The sequence below is a fragment of the Anser cygnoides genome, chromosome 10, assembly GCF_040182565.1.
Source record: "Anser cygnoides isolate HZ-2024a breed goose chromosome 10, Taihu_goose_T2T_genome, whole genome shotgun sequence".
In the NCBI taxonomy this organism is placed as follows: Eukaryota; Metazoa; Chordata; class Aves; order Anseriformes; family Anatidae; genus Anser; species Anser cygnoides.
In genome coordinates, this window is record NC_089882.1 from 3,292,237 (window position 1) to 3,311,220 (window position 18,984).

Below are 18,984 nucleotides of genomic sequence, written 5' to 3' on the forward strand. Positions count from 1 at the left end.
CAAAGCTTGCATGTGCTGGAAATATATAGTCTCCTGGCAAAGAGCAAGTCGGGGTGGTATCTATACAGGCTGTCCAAAGTTTTATCTTTTGCAGCGTTCGGCTATAACCTTCAATTGCCTCTACAAATTTCTGGTAGCTTTTGGTCAATACCACGTTTTCCTCCTGGTATTTCTTCTTTCTAAAGATTTAGCTCGATGCTGGAGTTGATAAAGCCATCTTCTCTCCTCGCTGGTTTGCAGGGAGCTGCACAACACCGAGCTTCGTGTCCCTGGTGCTTGTCACAGAGCCTCGGGGCTCCAGCTGGGGGCTGTGGAGGGGCTGGCGGCCGGGGGTCCCCGCGGGCTGGGAGCCGCTGGGCTCCTGCTGCCTGCCGGGCTCCAGTCCCTGCATCCCGGCCATCAGCTTCCACAACAGCATCGTTTGGGCCCTCGTGCAGAGTGGGCTTATGTTAATTACATTCAGATCAGCACAGCTGGAGTCCTTTTCTCCTGCCACTTCTCTAGTTGCTGCACATAAGGTCAGGGATGGCAAAAAAATGACTTGGCTAATAAGTTGCAATAAGGAAATGCTGTTGTATTGATCTAAGCACTCGGAGCAGGCTAAACGACCAATATGTTCATTACATTTCTTCCAGGCCACTTCCAAATCACGCTTCTTATTAAAGTTGTATCCAGCACTGGTCCCACTATTAAGTTGTGCTTGTGGATATCAGTAGCAAAGGGCCTAAGGCTTGTGTTTAGGCAGGCAGAAAAAGAGTTCCAGTTAAGTGGCAAATGAGATGAAGAATGTATCTTATGGTGCAATTAAGATGCATTCCATTTTAATAGATGTAGGCTGTTTAAAACTGGGTAACTTCAAACAGTTTAAAATCAGAGTTAATCCTGCAAATGCCCAGGTGAAATAAAGCTGATGCTTGGTGCCCATGCACCTGAAGACTTCTGATCCCTTTCAGGTGCCGAGCCATGGTGGTGTCGGGGGTCTTGTGGGGGTGACCAGGTCTAGGGAGATGCAAAACATCCATAAAACCTCAGTATCCATTCTGGTCTTAAACCAAGAGGGAACTGCTCAAGTCCCTGGTTCCCTGTTCTCACAGCAGCTTCAACTCAGCTGCTTGGTCCATCGCTGCCGTGCACTGGGGGGGGGTCCTCATTCTTCCCTGCTTCCCCACTGCCACCCTTCAAAGCACAACCCTGTCCTTTGGCAGGTTTAGCCCAAAGCTGAGAATTATGCGGGGAAAATCACAGGTGATGTGTTTTAAGTGCTGTTTAAATGTTGAGCAGCATCTAGCAGTGACCAGGAGGGGTCAGATGCAGCAGGAACCTGTAGGAACTGAAGGCTGTCTTTAAAATGTTTCCCACCCTTTTATTCCAGTGAGTAGGAAATCAGGATTTGACCCTCAGTTCTGGGGGCACTTCTGATGTGTTTTACTACAAAGGTACTCAACTTCAGATATGATATGTTAGCAAGCATTTGGATATAGCTGTGAAAGTCAAGCTTAATTACAGCCAATTTTCACTGTTTATGAAGTTCCTGGGAATCTTGTGGTACTCTAAAGCCATCTGCAATCAAGGAAATCAGATTTATAGGTAGAAATATAACTGCTGTTGTTTTTTCAGTCTTCAGAAGAACTAATCTTCCTTTCTGTCCTCAAGCAATTTTCTTGAAATGGTGGCGGAAACCCACCCGACATACCAATGAAGCTGTAATTGCAGTAGTAGGCTTAAGGATATATCTTCCTGTGCAGTTGTTCCGGTGCTCAGCTGGGCCTGGTGCCTCAGCCGTGGGCATCATCTCACACGGCCTTGGCTGACGTATGGCCCTCCCTGGAAATAAACTGCGAAGTGGCACTTGGAGGAGATCGATACTGGAGCAAGGAACTTCCCAGACTCTGGGAACACATCTTGAAAGCTTTACCCTAGCGATGTGTGATCCCCCGCAAGTTTGGTAATCCAGGGTTCAGCAATGACAGAAGTGCAAATGCCAAGGGAGGGCGGGATCAAGCATTCTCCAGTTCGCTTAGCTTTCCCTGTATGACTACATCTACTTTTCTTTTAATAGTGCTTTAAAACCTTGTGCTGAAAATGTACTACTTGGAGTTACTGTCAGGTTTCTGGTATTTCTTATTTTGGATTCCATAAATACCAGAACAGATAAATAAGGGGGAGGGGGGCAGCACCAGTATTTATAGCGTTACATGCTTGCTTTGGTCTGGTAAGAAAACTGCATTTTCTCTAACACTGAAGGAATTTTCTGTTTCTTTTATTTTAACCCTTTTCTACTAAAGACCTGAGCATCAAGCAGATTAAGCTGTTACTGCCTTGAACTCTAAAGCCAGTGTTTTCCCCTGTGCAATACCTGACCAATGTTGCTTCATCATGGCAATATTTTATAGTCGTGGGGACGATGGTTGCACTGTTGTACCTCGGGGGGCTGATGTTTGCACTGCCGCACCACCTGGGCAGTGCCCAGGAGATCCTAACCACTCATGAAATCTGCTGATGGGCACTGCTGTCACTGAACTCCGGTGGGGTTGTGTAGCCATCTGGCACCTCTTAAAAGTAGTATTTCCTTCTACCCTCTTACCTCTTTATTTTCTACTAAAGAAAAATGACTGGCAGTCGCATTTCACACAGTCTTTGTTCTGCTGGGTGGAACATGGCAGAAACATGACAGAAGGAGCTGCGACTGGAGCCCTACACCAGTGTGGACTTCAGGGGTCACTCTGCTTATGCTTTGCTGCCTTACACCGAGATTTACGGGTTCAGCTGCCTGGCAGGGTGAGGGGTGTTTTGTTAACTTTCAGGCACAGCCTCTACATCAGTCTGAAAAAGGAAAGCATGAGATGAAACATCAATACAATCTGGGGAATGTCAATACCTGTCTGGGAGGAGGGCTCTAAACACTTTGGAGCTGTCTTTGGACATTACAGTTATCCATTGCCAAGCTTTCCAGTGACCTTCATCGTTCCCGACCTTCATTAAATATTAAAAGGTTAAAAGAAAGCAAGAATCGGTTTGAACACGATCCTGTTGCATCCCTGCTCGCACTGAAGTACTGGGAGCCTCTCCCCTCCTGCTGCAGCGTGTGCTTCAGGTGGCACAAAGCGTGGGCACGTGGCGCTGGGCGCTGTCACCTGCGGGTGTGTTACAAGCTGTGTAGTGCCTGGGTGAGTCTGGCTTGTGCCTTTCTCCTCCCTTCCCACGTGCCCCAGCAGTTTGGCTGCAGTGGATAAATCCTGCCATGACGGGGACAGGCGCTCTGGTTGGGGCTGTGCAGCAGCCAGCGCTGTCGTAGCCGGTGCCGGGGCAGCTGGCGGTCTGCCGAGGACATCGGGGAGCTGCAATCAGCGGCCCTCTTCTCCCCGGAGCCTGTCTCAAGTGCAGCGGAGAAACCGGGCCATTATTAAATAATGCTCCGTGGCTGATTGTAATGACAGAAACGATACTTGTGGTCTCTAGGTGGATCTGATCATCAGTCATCTCCAGTTATTAAGCTGCTAAGAGATATGAGAGTAAGAGTGCATTTAGTTCTTTCCATTTATAAGCCCAATTACTAAACAATCTCAGCCCAAGCACAATGCTTGTCAAGTTTAAGTGAGAATAAATATTGCAGAAAGAAGTAAAAGATGGCCAGTGACAAAAATACCAGCCCTCTAGCGGGGCTGAAATTCTGTGTATGCTTCATGAGGGCAGGGCAGGCATCAGCGGGTACCCGTGGGCGACCCGCGCCCAGCGCCTGCTGCTCAGCACCCCGGGGACTCCCTCTGCAGCCCGGAGGGCGCGTGGCTCCCTCTCCCCTCTGCGTGCTTGCCTTCTCTGGGGATTTTTCCGAAAGGCAATTCGGTATCTCTGTCCCTGTCTTCAGAAAAGGTGGCTGTAAAACAGTCCACGTCCAGCATACCCAGGACATTCCCTAAGGTGTCAAGACAAACACTGCACTGCAGTTGTCTGGTGTTTTTCTCTCTCTCCCCCTCTTTTTTTTTTTTTTTACATATATACATTTTTCATCACGGTTTGCCATCTATCTAATTTTTGGAAAAAAAAAGAAAGTTGTCTTTCAACAGTAATACTTCGTCTGGGTGGGGAAGACAAAAAAAATCAAGAATGAAATGAGGAATGTTCTAGTTGATCTGGATTTCTGATTAAGTAATCAAATAGGCTGTGGTAGCAGGGTAGGCACTGACCTGATCTGTATGGAAAAATGGGATTTAGCAGCTACTACAGGTAATGTAGGGTTATACATTAAGGCAGCCATCACGCTAATGAAAAGGAAGTGCACTTTCCTGTCCTCTGGTACAGCCATGCTCAGCATAGCAAATGTGGTCTTTAACTGCAGTCTTTAATCATTTCAGCTCTGATGTGCTCCTCCAAAGGATGATTTAAATCAGCTAAAATATAAATATACACCTGCAGATCCAAGCCCAGTGGGTGTGGGGCTGCTGACCCCCTCGCTTCTAGTTGGGCAGGTCCATGGGAGAGCTGTGCCACGATGGCACGTGTCCTTCCAGCCCCCCGAAACCAAACCCAGTGACTGTAATCAGGAAAGCACGGAACTGCAGAGGGAAAACCCAGCCCTTGGCCTGCAGATCTGCTGCTCGTGTTGGTGTGGGTTGCTGAGACCGTTTCAGGTAGGTCCTTCTGTCTTCAGGTGATGCCTCCGGCCACCACTGGGCTGTATTTGCCAGGGTTACTTCCAGCAGGTTAATTGCACCTGCAGGGTGAAAGGCTGCCTTTGGTGCAGGAGCTGAGTCTGGGTGCTGTACGTGTTAACGCGGGAAGGTAAAGCAGTTCTCTGCCACAAGACCTGAAACAGTTAAAAATACTCGGTGCTTGGTTTTCATCCCCCGTACGTTTCTCTGTCTTACCCAAATGCAACTGCAACCATTACCCCCCCTAATTTACGGAGGGTAAGTGCTACCTAGAATTAGGATCAGCGTCTGATTGCATAACGCCCCAATCAGTGTAATTACTTGGTAGAGCAAAGATTAATGGGAGTGGAAGTAGAGATTTGCTGCAAAAGTGATGTTTGGGGTGCCCCAGCTCGCTGGCTGTCCCTGGGCAGGGCTGTGGTGTGCCCCAGGTTCCTGCAAGCTCGGCAGGAGCGGGGATGCGCGTGGGTGCGGTGGCACCAGGGAGGGCACCCGGGGTTTGTCTCGTGCTCAGCACACAACTTCGGCATCCAGCCCCCTCTGCGAGCCTGCCGTCTGGGTAAGGCGAGGCACTGAAGTGGTTGCATCTGTTCTTGGGGTAGAACTGAAGGCAGTTTGTGCCTCTGCTGCCATGGCATTAGAGTGGCAAGCACTGTAGTCAGTTATCTAAGCTCCTCAAGTATTTGCCTAGAATGAGTACGGATAGAAGTGTCTGCGGGTAGCTGGACTGCTGCCACCTCGCACAAAGTGTGCTTGCTTGCCTCGCTGACTGTGTTGTGGTTTATGAGGCCGGCCGACGGGGCGCCTCCGTGGGCTGCTGCGCCTGCGGTGAGCGGCAGCAGCGGGTCTTGCTCGCGGGGATGTGTTTGTAGAGCTGTGGAGATCCCGGGCTCTCCCGAGGACGGGAGTTTCGGATGGGGCTGTCCATGCAGGTAAATGAAAGTGAAGACAAGTTTGCAGAAATGGCTCTGAATTAGAGCTCACAGACAAAGAAGGGGATAATTACTTGCTCTCTGTATGTCACACGGGTTTTTCTACTTCTCTATCTTCTACAAAGTTAATAGTGAAAGAAACTTGTATTTTTTTTTTTCTCTCCCCAATTTATACAAGAAACACTCAAAAAGTAAAATAGTAAATGGAGTAGAACAGGAAAATAAGACGAGATTATTGGTAGCCTCATAAGAAGCCTAGCAAAGCAAAGTAATAGGTAGGGAAACATCATGAGTGGGAGAGATGAAGGCACAGTAAATATCCACAACTTCTCAGTGGTTCAGCAGCTATTTCCATTAGTTTCTGTGTTATTAGTCCCAGCCCTTCTGTATTTTCTCGCTCGCTCTCTCCCCCTCTCTCCCCAGCGTAGTATGAACAAAAGCAATTGTTATTGCCTTTTTCTGAGGGAGTCAAACTCTGCAAAGAGTAAACAATTTTTCCATCAGTGGTTCTCACTGTTTGATGTACAATACCAGTAAATAGTGATTCTGGTAATCTGACATATTGTTTCCTGGGGTTGTGCTTTCATATTCCACTGGTTTCTAATATTATGCTCAGGAGTAACACTGTGTCCTCCTGCCTGCATCACTGCCTGCTACAACCGGTGTTGCTTATTGCAATAATGCTTGACACATCTTAGGTGTATGCGGGTCTCAGTCTGCTTAGTGGCAGGAGTTATAATAACCCTGATAACTATGTCCCGTGGAAGTAATAGACCTGGAGCAGACACGTGTTGAGAGCAGTTGGGTTATTGCTCGCGTGGCTCCGGCGGTGCGGTGGGCATTCTGCAGACAAGTTGCTAAATAAGGCTGCTGAGTTTTAAACAGCTTGCAATCAAAATCCAACACTGCTCCAGCTTTTCATGACTTTGTAAATATTGCTGAATATAAAACATACATACGGGGAGGAAAGCAAGGTGGGAAGGTGCCCGTGTGCTGCAGTAGCAATGTCAGCACAACACCAGCACCTCTGCGGTCTCATTTCCCCAGCTGTCTGCTCACTGCGTCCTTCCCGTGACTGAGGTGCTCGCTGGAGTTTAGGGGTATGGACAGGCACAGTGTGGGTCAAGATTAAAATATTTTCTTTGTACTGTGAACTGTTAAATGCCCTTTTCTATTCATTTTGATTAGCATACTTCAGACTGTTGATGGCCGTGTTGCTTGGTATCAGAAACAGCCTCATTCAGACTAAGTGCTAACATTGGGTGCCATGGGTAATGTTACAATTCAGTGACGTTCCTTCTGCTCCCTTTTGCTCAACGCTGAGCGGGAGCTGCTGCTGGAGGTGCCCTCCTCTGGGGCAGTGTGAACACAAGGTCTCACCTGCATCATGTAATTAAAAACCACGCAGCACTCCTCACACTATGTTAGAGATGCTAATCGGGGTGTTCTGGCCGAGGTCCAGCTGGCTGCTGGAGGCGCTGGCTGCCGGAGCTTCCCCCGGTGCCTGGCTCTGCCTCTCCTCTCCGAAGTGCCACGAAGCTTGGAGAGCGGCTTCGGCACGTAACGGAGCTGCTCGTGTCCCCCTCCGTGACAGCGGCCTCCCAGAGCTGGGTAAGCTCGGGAGCTTACACAGCACTTCCCACACTGCTGGCTTTCCTGGGAAAGCATTGTTGGTTTTTCCTACTTGCCTACCTCGCTCTGGTGTTAGTATGAACTGCACGGGCTCCTGAGATCACAGGACTTGGTGATGTGCAAGGCGGCCTGAAATGGCAGGTACGGCATGGATTGTGGGGTCCTGTGCTGGAAACCTCGTGGGTCAGCCTCTTGAAAGGAGGGAATGGCACAACTCAGTCCTTCCACTCGCTACGTGGAGATTTTTAACAGCCACCTCTTTCTTTCTGAACCTATAGACTGCACCCAAGCAAGCTTTCTGAGCTTGTCTCTAAAAGCTCGAGGAACATATATTTGTGTAGGAAATGTTGAATATATGACACACGCCTGCAAGGTGGAGCATTGAGGAAAACAGCAGGTATCGCTGTGTTTGCCATCTGTCTGCTCTTGTCCCTTCCGTGGTGAGCCTCATGCACCGCACCTGTAGCAGCTTGATCCGGTGGTCAAATCTGCTTGCAATATATAAAAATACATATTGCAAAGCCTTTGCTTTTATTAAAATTTTTCTTGTGTATCACTTTATGCCTGCATTTGTTACATTCAGTTGGAGGTTAATTACAGCTGATGTCTACATAACAAAAGCTCTGAAACCTGTACAAATTTTCTAGGCCTGGTTGTTATATTTTAAATACATATTTTGGTGGTGTAGTGTTTCCATCCATACAAATATCTTCTACCTTTCCTCCAAGTGTTCAAACAGATTGGAAGCGACAGCCAAATGCCTCCCTGCTCCCACCTCTCAAAACCTGTGTGCGTGGCTCTGGGTGCTGCCGGGGCACCCAGGCTTAAAATTTGCAAGTATGGAAAAAGACTCTACTTAATCTGCGTAGGGGGTTTGTTCCCAAAGCAATTCTGTCATGAGTTTTAAAATTATTGTCTTACTTTGAAGATCTTCTAGCTGGTTTTGTTTTAATAAATTTTAATTAATTCTACGTTCTTTTAGGTGTATCCTCAGGAGCTAATCTTTCTTTGCTTAGTGCATAACGAAATGAGGTGTTTACAACAATATGCAGCGCGAGCAGTAACTGAAGGTTGTGTCGCGATTGCTATGACACCCAAACAGCTGGTTTTTTTGTTGTTGTTGTTTTTTGAGTGGTTTTTTTTTGAGTGCCAGCCTCTGCCTGGCATCGATCCCACGGCTGGGTAAATCCGCAGGCGGGCTTTGTCTGCTCGGACAGCAGAAAGTCTTGTGTGCACCCGTCCGGTTGGGAAGGATGCTGCATGCACTGGAGAACGTCCTGGTAGGAATTGGTCCAATTCACAACATTTCCCAGGGGGTCCCTTCCACTTGGAATGAAATCTGAACCGGTTGAGAAAGGGCAAAGGGGGGAGGGCAGAGGTGTGAATTCCTATAAATAAATTTCAAGCTCAAAATCCTGTGGTAAGCAATTTGCTAAAGTAGTGTCAGTATAAAGCATGGGGTAGGTGGAAGAATTTCAGATGTTTTGTACAGGAGATAGGCTGGCTTATAAAGACAGTCACAATCTGATTAAAAAAAAGAAGATAATTTGTGATTGGCATTGAATATTAGCGGCATCTAATATACCTAATACTCATAGATACAGAGGGAGGAATATTAGTAGAAAATATACTTTTATCCATGCCTCACCGCTTTTCTGTGTTGCAGTCCTGGGCTTCTCTTTGAACCCTGAACTACCCTTTGGATGAGTTTTTACCATGATCTAGGGCAGCGCTGGACATTTTGCAAGGAAATAGTATTATATCACCTTTTTTTCCTGACTTTATTTTAGGCAGTGCACAAACAAACTTTGCAGCCGTGTGATCCCTTTTTGCTTTCGATCATGCTTCCCAGATGAAGGAGGTCTTGGCTGCGAAGCGGGCCATTTGTCCGGCACCGCTGCATTGATCCCTGCCCCGCAGTTACGCGTGAGGAATTTCTTTGCTTTTGAGAATTGACTGAACTGAACTGGGCCACATTTGTGAATCCCCTTCTGCCAGAGAGCAAGTGCCTGAAGTGCTTTTTGTCTTCGCTTCTGTCGATTCGTAAGGAAAGGTCATCATTATTTAAGGTCTCTTGATGCTCATGAAGCTCCTGAGAGCGCCTGCTGGGTGTCAGCCTGGAGCAGGCAGCGCTCAGATGTCCAGGCTGTTCCCTGCGTTTGTAGGATGGGGAGTGCACGAACCCACCAAGAGGGAGCACCCTGCCGGCGGAGCTGCCATGGGGTGCGCCAGCCTTTGGCTTGGACATACTTAGCCTCAATGAGTCCCAGACATGAGCAAAGACTCGTGTTTGAGCTCAAACATTTAGACCTGGTCAACTTGCTCCTCTTTTCCTAGACTTTTTAATGATTGTGGAGCTGTATCTGTTGGCTTACCTGGTGACTTCTGGTGGAACAAGCGTTATTCCTGTGTTTTTCTCATATTCATTTGAAAGTGAGAGGTGACAACAACATGAGAGAGTTCATTTTCACAGTATCTTTTGCTTTTGAGGTCATCCAGTTAGAGTGCCAGCGGAGGTCGGCTGCATGGCTCAACGCGCCTCGTCTCCTACGACCCGCACCGAGCCCCGCCGTGTGTGGGCATCAGGCAGGTGCTGCCCAGCTCCCGGGTGGGCATCAAACCATAAGCGGCGTCAAAGATGGGCCTTATTAAAATAAGGGTTCTTCTCTAAATCATCTGGTAATAAGAGTGGAAACTTTCAGCAGGTAAGTAGCTGAATTTCCGCAGAACCTGGAGCTGGCGAGCAGTTCTGTGCTGGCTCTCCCAGACCGTGCCTTCCCATCAGCTCCTCCCTTGCAAAGATGCCGAGCAGTAAGTAGCTTCAATTTTTATTTCATTTCTGAAGTGCGCTTTCCAGATTTTATTGGAAAATAACAAATTTGCCCCTTCCTTTCATTACCAGATAAGCAGTCTGAGTAACTCAGCTGGGTCTCTTTTGCAGTAATGAAACCTCCCATTTTTCTTGTTTTTTTTTCTTCCTATTTCAATATTGTCGTCTTTGTTTTTTGAGGCAGTAACTTTTATGGAACAACAAACAGAACCACAGTGACACATTAAAATGGAAACGGGTGAACACTATGATCTGTGAAGCAGAAACAAGCTGTTTTTATCTTTTAGCATACAAACAAATGTTTCAGGCAATTGGTCACTAACCTGAGTTTTAGTCTTACTTTAAGCTTTGCGAGAACATGTAGAATTCATTCATCTGATCAAAATGGTTATAGTGGCTATCTCTATGCTTTGTTAGAATTGGTGAGCTGGATCCAGACAGAGAAAAGCAAGAGATTTTTTTCTGTGGAGGCATGTACGTGGAAGTGAAATCTCAGTATTTCAAACCAGTGAATAATGCTAAAGAACTTGATGATAGCAGAAAAAATGAGGAGTATTGTCATCTCTCTTGTGAAGCCAAACCAGTAACCTGTGTGTCACCCCGTTCAGTTCCCAAATGAGCAATACCCCTTCATCTATAATCAGCCTTTAAAAATCATTCCCAGCTAATTTCATGCTATGACCCTGTTGTGAACTACTTGTGAGTGAGGCCCAGGGATGGCTAGCGGCTCTGCCTTTTCTGCCAGCGACATCTACATGGAAGACTGTCCAGAGCCAACTGTGGAGCCACAGATGGCTGCGTGCAGCCACCCCTGGGGACGTGCACATCTGCAGCTGTGCCTCAAGTGGAGGGAGCAGCACGTGGAAAAGTCTACGGGCAGCGCCGGCACAATTTGTCTGAACAGGAGTGTGCGGAGCCTGCACAGGCAAGCCTGAATTTGTGCAGGAGATGGAGCATACACCAGAGGTGTTAGATGGGTTTAGCCCAAAGCTGTGAAGATCCTCTCCTTAATTACAGAGCAGTGAAGGCAGGAGCAATGAAGATGTGCTTCTGCCCTTGGAAGGTGTTTCACGGGAGGACAGCTCCTGCGGAAGAACTCTTTCATGTGGCAGGCTGAGCCAGATGGCTTAGCAGCACGGGATATTCATCACTGGGATGAAATACCATGCCCAAGCTATGGATTTCTCTGTTTTCTAAGCAGGGCTGTATGCTCCTGTGGGCACACGCATGCGGCCCAACTTCAAGTCAGCGGGTTAAACGGAGACGAGTGACGTTCTGCAGCTGGTGCTGCACAAGGGCCAGGAAGTTGTGTTGACCATGCAATGGTCTACCCTTGGAAATCTGGCACGTACTGCTTTTTCAGGGTAAATAGCCTGGTCTCTCTCCATGTTTTGGCTCCAGCCTGGATAGCCTGCCGTCGAGAGACTCAGCACTCCCTCACTGAGAGAAAAAGCCTAAAACCACTACCTGGTGAAGATTGCCATAACAGTAGTGTTACAACTGTTTTGACAGTGATTGCAGGGAGGTGATGATATTTGAGAACATGAGTCAAATTTCCCAACACTGTGAATATATTTTTCCATGAAACTTTATCTGGCTTGATAATGGGTGATTATTTTCTTAGCAGGTATCTTTGCTTCAGGAAGAAATTGGTTTTGTAAAACTCATCTACTGAATATATCTCATTCCCAAAGCATAGCAGTAAGAGTGCTTTGAAGCAAAGGTAGAAAATAACTCTGTGAGCAGATCTGGACATGCACTTAGAGAGGTCTGAGGAAAAAAAAGCCAGCTCAGGTGTACTGCTGGATGAATCCATTTCTATCTTGTGTAATTATTTTGGTGTAATTGTAGTAAACAAATTTGGAAAAATATACTGCTGGCCCTGTAGAAAGTGGCTGCTAGGAGGTGGATTTGTGACTTGCTCCCCTCCTGTCCTGGCCCTGCTGCAAGCAGCAGCGGGTGCATGGCGTGGGGCTCCTGCTGGGCTCCCCCTGTAACCCTGTGCAGTTACCTTGGGTTTTTGTGCAGCCCACCAAACCATGCCTGGTCGTTTTCTTTTGTCGTCAGCTCGGAGGAAAGCGTTTAGCGTTTTAATATCTCATTAAATTATTAAACCCTAACAAAATTAATGCCAGCGAACACTGGAAGTAATGAAACTGCCAGAAGAGACGTGGAGTTATTTAAAAAAGCAGCAGTAATAGATTAGATTTAGCCGTCCTTCCATAAAATAAAAAGCAATGAATCACAGCAACAGAAGGCAGCGAGGGAGCGGGTGCAAGGGCGTCCTGCGTCCTGCCCCACGTCCCCACGCTGCTGGTGGCTGCCTCGTGCCACTGGCTCTTGCCATGGGGACTGGGAGGTGTCTGGTCCCTGTGGACAGGTCGCTTTATTTCAACAGCAAAAGAAAAGAAAATATTAACAGCATGGAAACCACTTAAGTACTTCAGGTAATTACTAAATATTCTAGTGCTTTCAAATAAGTTAAATTAAATGTGTGCTTAATATGTACCAAAAGAAAAGCAAGTGCCAGGCATTGCACAAGTTATGAATAAAACATTTTTGTTACAGTACCAGGTAATTTAGTTAGCATAGGTAGCAAGTGCTTTGGACCGAACAAACATTTTGGTTCTTCACAGAACCCAAAGCAGGGGAAGGAGGGGCTGCTGGGGTAGGGACTGCCTTTGGTTTTGGAGCCCACGCAGCCTTTCTGCCTCCTTACAGGTTTTGTAAGCAGACCTGTGGCCATGGATGCCCACCAGGCATGCAGGACACGGCCCCAGTGCTCAGCACATCAGCACCCGGCAGCGGTGGATCGGCGCTGCAGAGCCCTGGGGGCTGCGGCGTGAGAAATGGACGGGAGCGGGAGACGAGCCCGTGGTTTTCAAACAACCTCTTTCAAAGCGGTTCAAGTATTTTAATATTATTATAAATATTTAAATGTGTTAAATGAAAGAGTGCGGGGGTGTTGGTTCGTTGAGCAGTTTCGGGAGGGAAATAATGAGACAAATGACCTCTGCGAAATGCAGCAGCAGCCCCAGAGGCTTCGCAGCGCAGGGTTCAGCCTTTGATGGTTGCCGCTAACCGAAGGAGCGAGTGCTGGGGTTGGGGCTGATCCTCAGGAACACAGAGCCCTTGGATTTTGAAAGCGTGTTTGATTGTTTCAAAGGCAGCCCTTGAAACAAAAAGAAGCCCCCCTCTGCCCCTTCCCCTACCTATACGTGCATTTTCCAGGCTCAGTGCTGGAGGTGCCGGCAGCCAGCAGCCTGTGAGCGGTGCCCACGCGGGGCACAATGGTGGGACAGGTCCCGGGGTTTTGTGGGGGCTTTGGGCACAGCTCCTGCTAGCTGCTGCTAAGGGTGCCTGGCCTTTTCTCTCTGCACGTGTGGCTGGATGTGTAAGTGCTCAGTGTCCAGCAACAGCGACAAGGAGCAGCTCTGCTGCAGCCCCACCGTTGTCCCCTGATCCCTTACACTCGGGGTGCAACTTGTGCCATTTCTAAATGGCCTCTGTGTCCTCCTCAGACGTAACTTAGCAGCAGCATGTCATAACTTTATTGTACGTTAGGCCAAGGAAGTATATTGTATCTTGCCATGGAGTATCTTTATAAGCCTTAGTGGCTGTTTCGTGTCCCCCTGTTTTATTTCATTTCAGCAGCGATATGCACAGGGCAGGCATAAGGAGGAGGCAGCACAAAGCTGTATGTATAATCTTGCAACAGTAAATATTTCTTAACTAATAATTTGATTCCTCCTGGAGCTGTAAAGCAGTAACAAAAATTAAGACAAAACTCTGGTTAATTTAGGCATAAATAGTGGTGCCCCGAGTGCAGGGCTGCATGCAGCATCCGCCGGGGCTCCGTGGCATCCCTGCCCTGTGCTGGGCAGGCTGCTGGCAGCTGGGCACGAAACGGAGCCGTTTGGCACCTGGTGTGGGCACTGCAGCCCGTTCTTTTTTCTTTAAGTGTACTTAAAGTAATTTTATGACTTCCCCTTTTCCTAGCTTGCTGCAGAGTACATCTCCTACATCTCCTCTGTCGCTCCTTTAAAGCGGTCTTCCCAACCCCAAACTTCTAGATTTATATGTAAATGCACTGTAGATCAATTAAAAGATCAAATCCAACTTAAATGTGGGAATATAGAAGGAATATGCTCAATAAAATGTAATTCTCATATGTCGATCGTTGTTTACAGTGATCAGAAATCAATTGTATATTTTTTTAATTCCCCAATAATAACTTTCTACTTTGTGGTCATATTTTTTGGCTATAATTTGTAGCTATAAAATATTTGTAAACAGGAAATCTTCTGTTTGTCAGCAGAAGACAAGCTCTGTGCAGAAGATCTATTGTGATCAAAGAGGCAGACTTCACAGCAGTGCTGGCAGCAGAGCCCAGAGTGACGTGGTACCGCGTGGTGACAAGCAGCTGGTGGCCCCGCAGGGCTGGCTGTCCCCGTGCCTGCCCCTGCCCCCTGCCCGCCGGGGGTGTCTGGAGCTGTGGCCTGCAGCTGACAGAGGGCAGCCGCTGCTGGGGGACTCGGGCTTTATCTCCGTGCCAGGCGATCCCAGCTGGGTGCCGAGCCAGCGCTGGTCGGTAAGCTCGTGCCGTTCCGGGGGCTGCGATGTGTTTAATATACATTTACAAGTAAGTAACACGAGGGTGTTCAGCAGAAGTGGTGGTCAAAGTTAATATAGTAACTGCACAGCACGCTGCTGGAGGTGAGCCACTGCGTCTCTCACCATAAAACAATCTTGATTCCATGTCTTAACATAATTATCCTAAACAATACGCTCTGAGCCTGTGGACTTCACAGCTATTAGGATGCTTGGCCGTAGCCCATACATTGCCTTTGCTTTTCAGGGCTGTTTTTGGTTTGTCCTGTATTGAAATAACATTGGAAATCATAATAAAAAAAAAAAATCAATATCTCATCACAGTGTAATTGCACAAGCTACCTTTGCTTCTGATGAGCAGTCCTATGGGCAAGATAAACCTTTCATTAACCTTGAATTTTACATGTTCTACGCGTTTCAGAATTTAACTTCAGCTGAGAGATGCATATGCAACCTCATCTTGGCTCTTTTGTAAGTGCCAGGAAGATGTAACAGCTCAGCACAAGGGGTCAGCTCGTCAGCCTGCGAAAACAGCATTTGAAAAAAGTCCTCCCAGGTTGACTCCTGCCATGGAAGCCCACATATTTTAAAAATAATGTAGGCATAACTGTCCACCATATTTGAAAATAAAATGTTGGCTCTCTGGGTAATTTTGAGACATTTAAAAAAAAAAAAGTGCGTAAGCCTACTTCCCAGGATGGTAAGGAGCCGGCCTCAAGGAACAGGTGAGGGGGATCTGTGGACGGAGCTCACGCTCGGCTTGCCATGTAGGAAATCGATGGTGAAGAGACAGATAGGGTGTAAATTAAAAATAAGCAGCAGCAAAGAAAAGGCTGGTAAGGCAACATTTCCTAGGAGGACAGAGAAGAAAAAAGGAACTCATTCGGCCACTACTTAATTTAGATGTGCTTAGGGACTCCTCTCGTATACGTTTACGTTTTCTTTGACTGTTTGCTGTGTAATTTTTTTAAAGGTTCTTGCCAAGTTGCCATAGCAACTTCTGGATTGCGAATAGCGCGTTTGCTGCCCGTATGATATAAACTCCTTCCTGAAGAAACATAAGTACACTAGGATTGTTTTGTTCTATTTTTTTTTTTACAGGTTGAGACCCTTTGGTGGCTCTGACTGCCCACCCAGCGGGGCTGCCAGGCGGCCCACCACCTCCCCTGCAGAAGCTCCCCGCTGCGTGGGGGCGCGCAGCCCCGGGAGGGGGAGCGGGATGGGCTCCGTGCCGTGCACCTGAGCCTGATGAAGCAGGACAGTCAGAGCGCCTTGCAAAAGGAAATGTGGTCACTGAAATAGCGTTTGATGGACATTTGGGGGAATCAGGGGCTTATGTAGACTTCTTGCTGCCCTGCAGTGCAGGGAGCAGAGGTGGCAGCGGATGCCTGCACTCCACAGCCAATTCTCAGCTGCTTTGAGTGATGTTTCTGGACCTGAGCAAAAGCAGTATGCCTGCAGCACTTGTGACTGAAACCGTGACATCTTCAGAAATTGCATTTCCAGGGGTATTCCTGAGAGGAGCTGAGGGCAGGAGGCCAGCGGCCGGTCCTGCTGGCACACAGCCCGAGGGCAGCCAGCTGAGACCTTCTTTTTCTTCTGCAATACCTGCCTGTCAGATCTGAAGTTCCCCTTTGCCGGTCATGGTCGTGAGGAGTAGTGTGGCAGGGCTGACCTCATCCCCTGAACTCCAAAGGAAAGCAAGGAAACTGATTACTAATGCATGGCAGTGGGACAGCTTCAGAAGACTGGCTTTGTCTCCTGCAAGGAACCACCAAGGCTGGAGGAAGGACCCCGGCTGATGTTACTGGAGCTTGGGTGAGGCTCTGGATTGCTAAATCATCGCACAATGTCTGAATTCTCATCTGATAGCAGCTGCAGAAACAACCCCATCAAGTCCCCCAACCCACAGCTGTTTCAGTGTTAGACTATGAGTGCAAGACATGCTCTGTCTAATGCAGTGTCCAGCTCTGCTGCCCACTGAAATGACTAGCAATGTTCCCGTTTGCTTCAAAGGTATAGAGCGAGGCTTTTTGATCCACACTTTGGGGTTTTATTTCAATTTTCAGAAAGCAGAGTCCACTTCAGCTATTTCTTCTAATGCAAGAAGATTGATGAATCTTTGTTTTGAATTTATTTTTTTCTACTTTAAAGGGAATTTTTTAGTAATTTAGCTTTAAAATGTGCTGTTTTGAATAATTTTTTGTTGTGGTCTTTAAAAATAGCTTTTTTCCTTTATTTTTTTCAAATCACCACATACATATGTTGTATTGGTGTGCAAAGAAAAACCTAAAACACTGTTTTTCATGAGTTGTTTTGGAATTTAATAAAAACACATACATCAAACAAGTAAATACAGATGGTGGTTCATTGGCTTTACTTTTATTCCATATCAATCAAACCCACCAAAGTATCTGGGGTATTAGGAACACAGCATGCTCAACTGTAAGAACACATTTGCAATTATAGCATGGCTATTGATCAAAACTCTGTGATCTGTATCTCAGAAGATACTAAGATTTCAGTCTGGAGCTCGATCCATTTTCTGAAGCCTGGTCGCTCTGTGTGGTGGCGTGTTCCACTTCAAGCAGCTCCGGATGCGAACCCAAAGCTGGCAGGGCTCCTGCAGGCCCCGTAAAAGCTCTCGCTAGGCCATATGCAGCTCACCTTGCGGCACAGGTTTTGGTACCTCTGGTGAGACCTGGTGCTCCTGCTGGAGAGGGCTTTCTCCTGTGCTTTCCCTGCAGACAGGGCCAGGCCTTCCAGCACCTGAGAGAGAGCTTCCCCGGGGAAAATCCTCACAGGCTGGTGCCTAGCGGGTGCTGCTGGGGCGGCCCATCGGCCCTTCCCGAGCCGTTCACTCTGGATGTCTACACGTGCCCAGAGCTCTTAACGAATCATTAAATTACTTCTAATAAACATCTTACAAAGCATATGCCCTGTCTTTATTGTTCTGCTGGTGGGTTCCTTTGTATTGGGAGCTGCAGGAACGTGCTTCAGTCTGCGAAGCTGCAAAGGCAGTTGTGTAGCAGAGTGGCAAGCAAGGAGCACTGCAGCACCACACGTGCACGGATTTATTCCTGATCATGTTGGAAAACATTTGTCTGCCTGAAAAGTGGTTAAAGGTGTCAGTGGCGATGGTGGTATTTCCTCACGTGCTGGGAAGCCGTGGGCGTGCAAGCCAGCCAGGTGTGCAGCCTGGTGAGTGCCATGTGGGGCCGTGGGGATGGCACTGGATTTCACTGGAGTTTTTTCGACATTTGTCCACAAAACATAACAGCACCAGCTCTCTGCACTGTCAGTTTGCCTTACTGCCCATTTCACACCAGCTTTCCTGACCTCCGGGTGCGTGTGAGAGGCAATCGTGGCCCTGACCTGCCGGCAGTGCGTGGCTCAGGCTCTGTGCCGGGGCTGCGGCCTTGGCCTCCATCTGCTGTGCCCCAGGGACTGCGGCCGGGGCGAGGCAGGGCCTGAGGGCTGACCAGCCTCTGAGGTCTGGCTCGTGTTGGGCCTCGAGTGCAGCCGAAATTGACCTAAAGGCCTCAATAAGGAGAGAGCTATAAAAGCCGAGCACAGTCTAACTGCCTCCTTGTGCCCTCCGCTCCTTTCCCCATTAACAGGCGGCAGCATCGCAGGGCCATCGCTTTACCCCGCTTCTCAGGCGGTTTGAGTGAGAGCTCATTGGTATTCCCAGTGAAGGTGCTGGGAAAACTTTCATTTATCATGAGTTGTGCTGCTAATGAAATATCCATTTCCCAAATCAACTGCTCAAATTTCCTGCCACTTGAATGACTTGATGTAGCATTGGAAGTATTGCTTTCGAGTGCTAACAGCCACTGAGCGCTAATGCACTGAGGAAAGGCTCTGAGCTCCTAAAAGCTGAGGGTTTTTTGCCAAAGCAAAGTATACACTGGCCAAAAAGTTTTTTTTTCTAATACAGTTTTGTTGTTACCATTGGAAACTCTGCACTTCCCTCTGTTCAGGTATGCCTTGCTCCGTTCCAAGTGCACGCTAAAAGCAGCGCACAGAAGGGAGCCGGGCAGCCTGAGCCCTGCTCGTGGTGTCGGGCCTGTGACGGCGCTGCCCAGTCTATGCTCCCCTGCCCCACTTGTTCCTTAGAGAAGAAAGAGCTCTAAACAGGGAAACCACACTTTTAGTTCATGCTGCTGATGAAAGGACTCCTTTCCAGCCTGTCACTTGAGTTTGTCCAGCCCTGGGCTGCATATCCCTGACCTTTCCCTTATGCTCTCATTAATTGTCTTTTCTCTGCTTGTTTGTATTCTCTGGTTTCCTCTCTGTTTGCTGCCTTCTGTGTTACCAAAGCCAAAGA

General features: G+C 47.9%; 1 long non-coding RNA gene across 3 annotated transcripts; it reads left to right on the top strand.

Moving 5' to 3' along the window:
• The first annotated feature begins 9,980 nt into the window (after window positions 1–9,980).
• LOC106036782 (uncharacterized) lies at window positions 9,981–16,992 on the top strand. 3 transcript variants are annotated; one of them, XR_010833982.1, is made up of 3 exons: window positions 9,981–12,952; window positions 14,359–14,685; window positions 15,756–16,992. It is a non-coding gene; the product is annotated as an uncharacterized lncRNA (long non-coding RNA). The 3 variants fall into 3 exon arrangements; XR_010833981.1 differs by having other exon boundaries at window positions 14,359–14,634; XR_010833983.1 differs by having other exon boundaries at window positions 9,981–12,490; window positions 12,765–12,952; window positions 14,359–16,992.
• The last annotated feature ends 1,992 nt before the right edge of the window (window positions 16,993–18,984 follow it).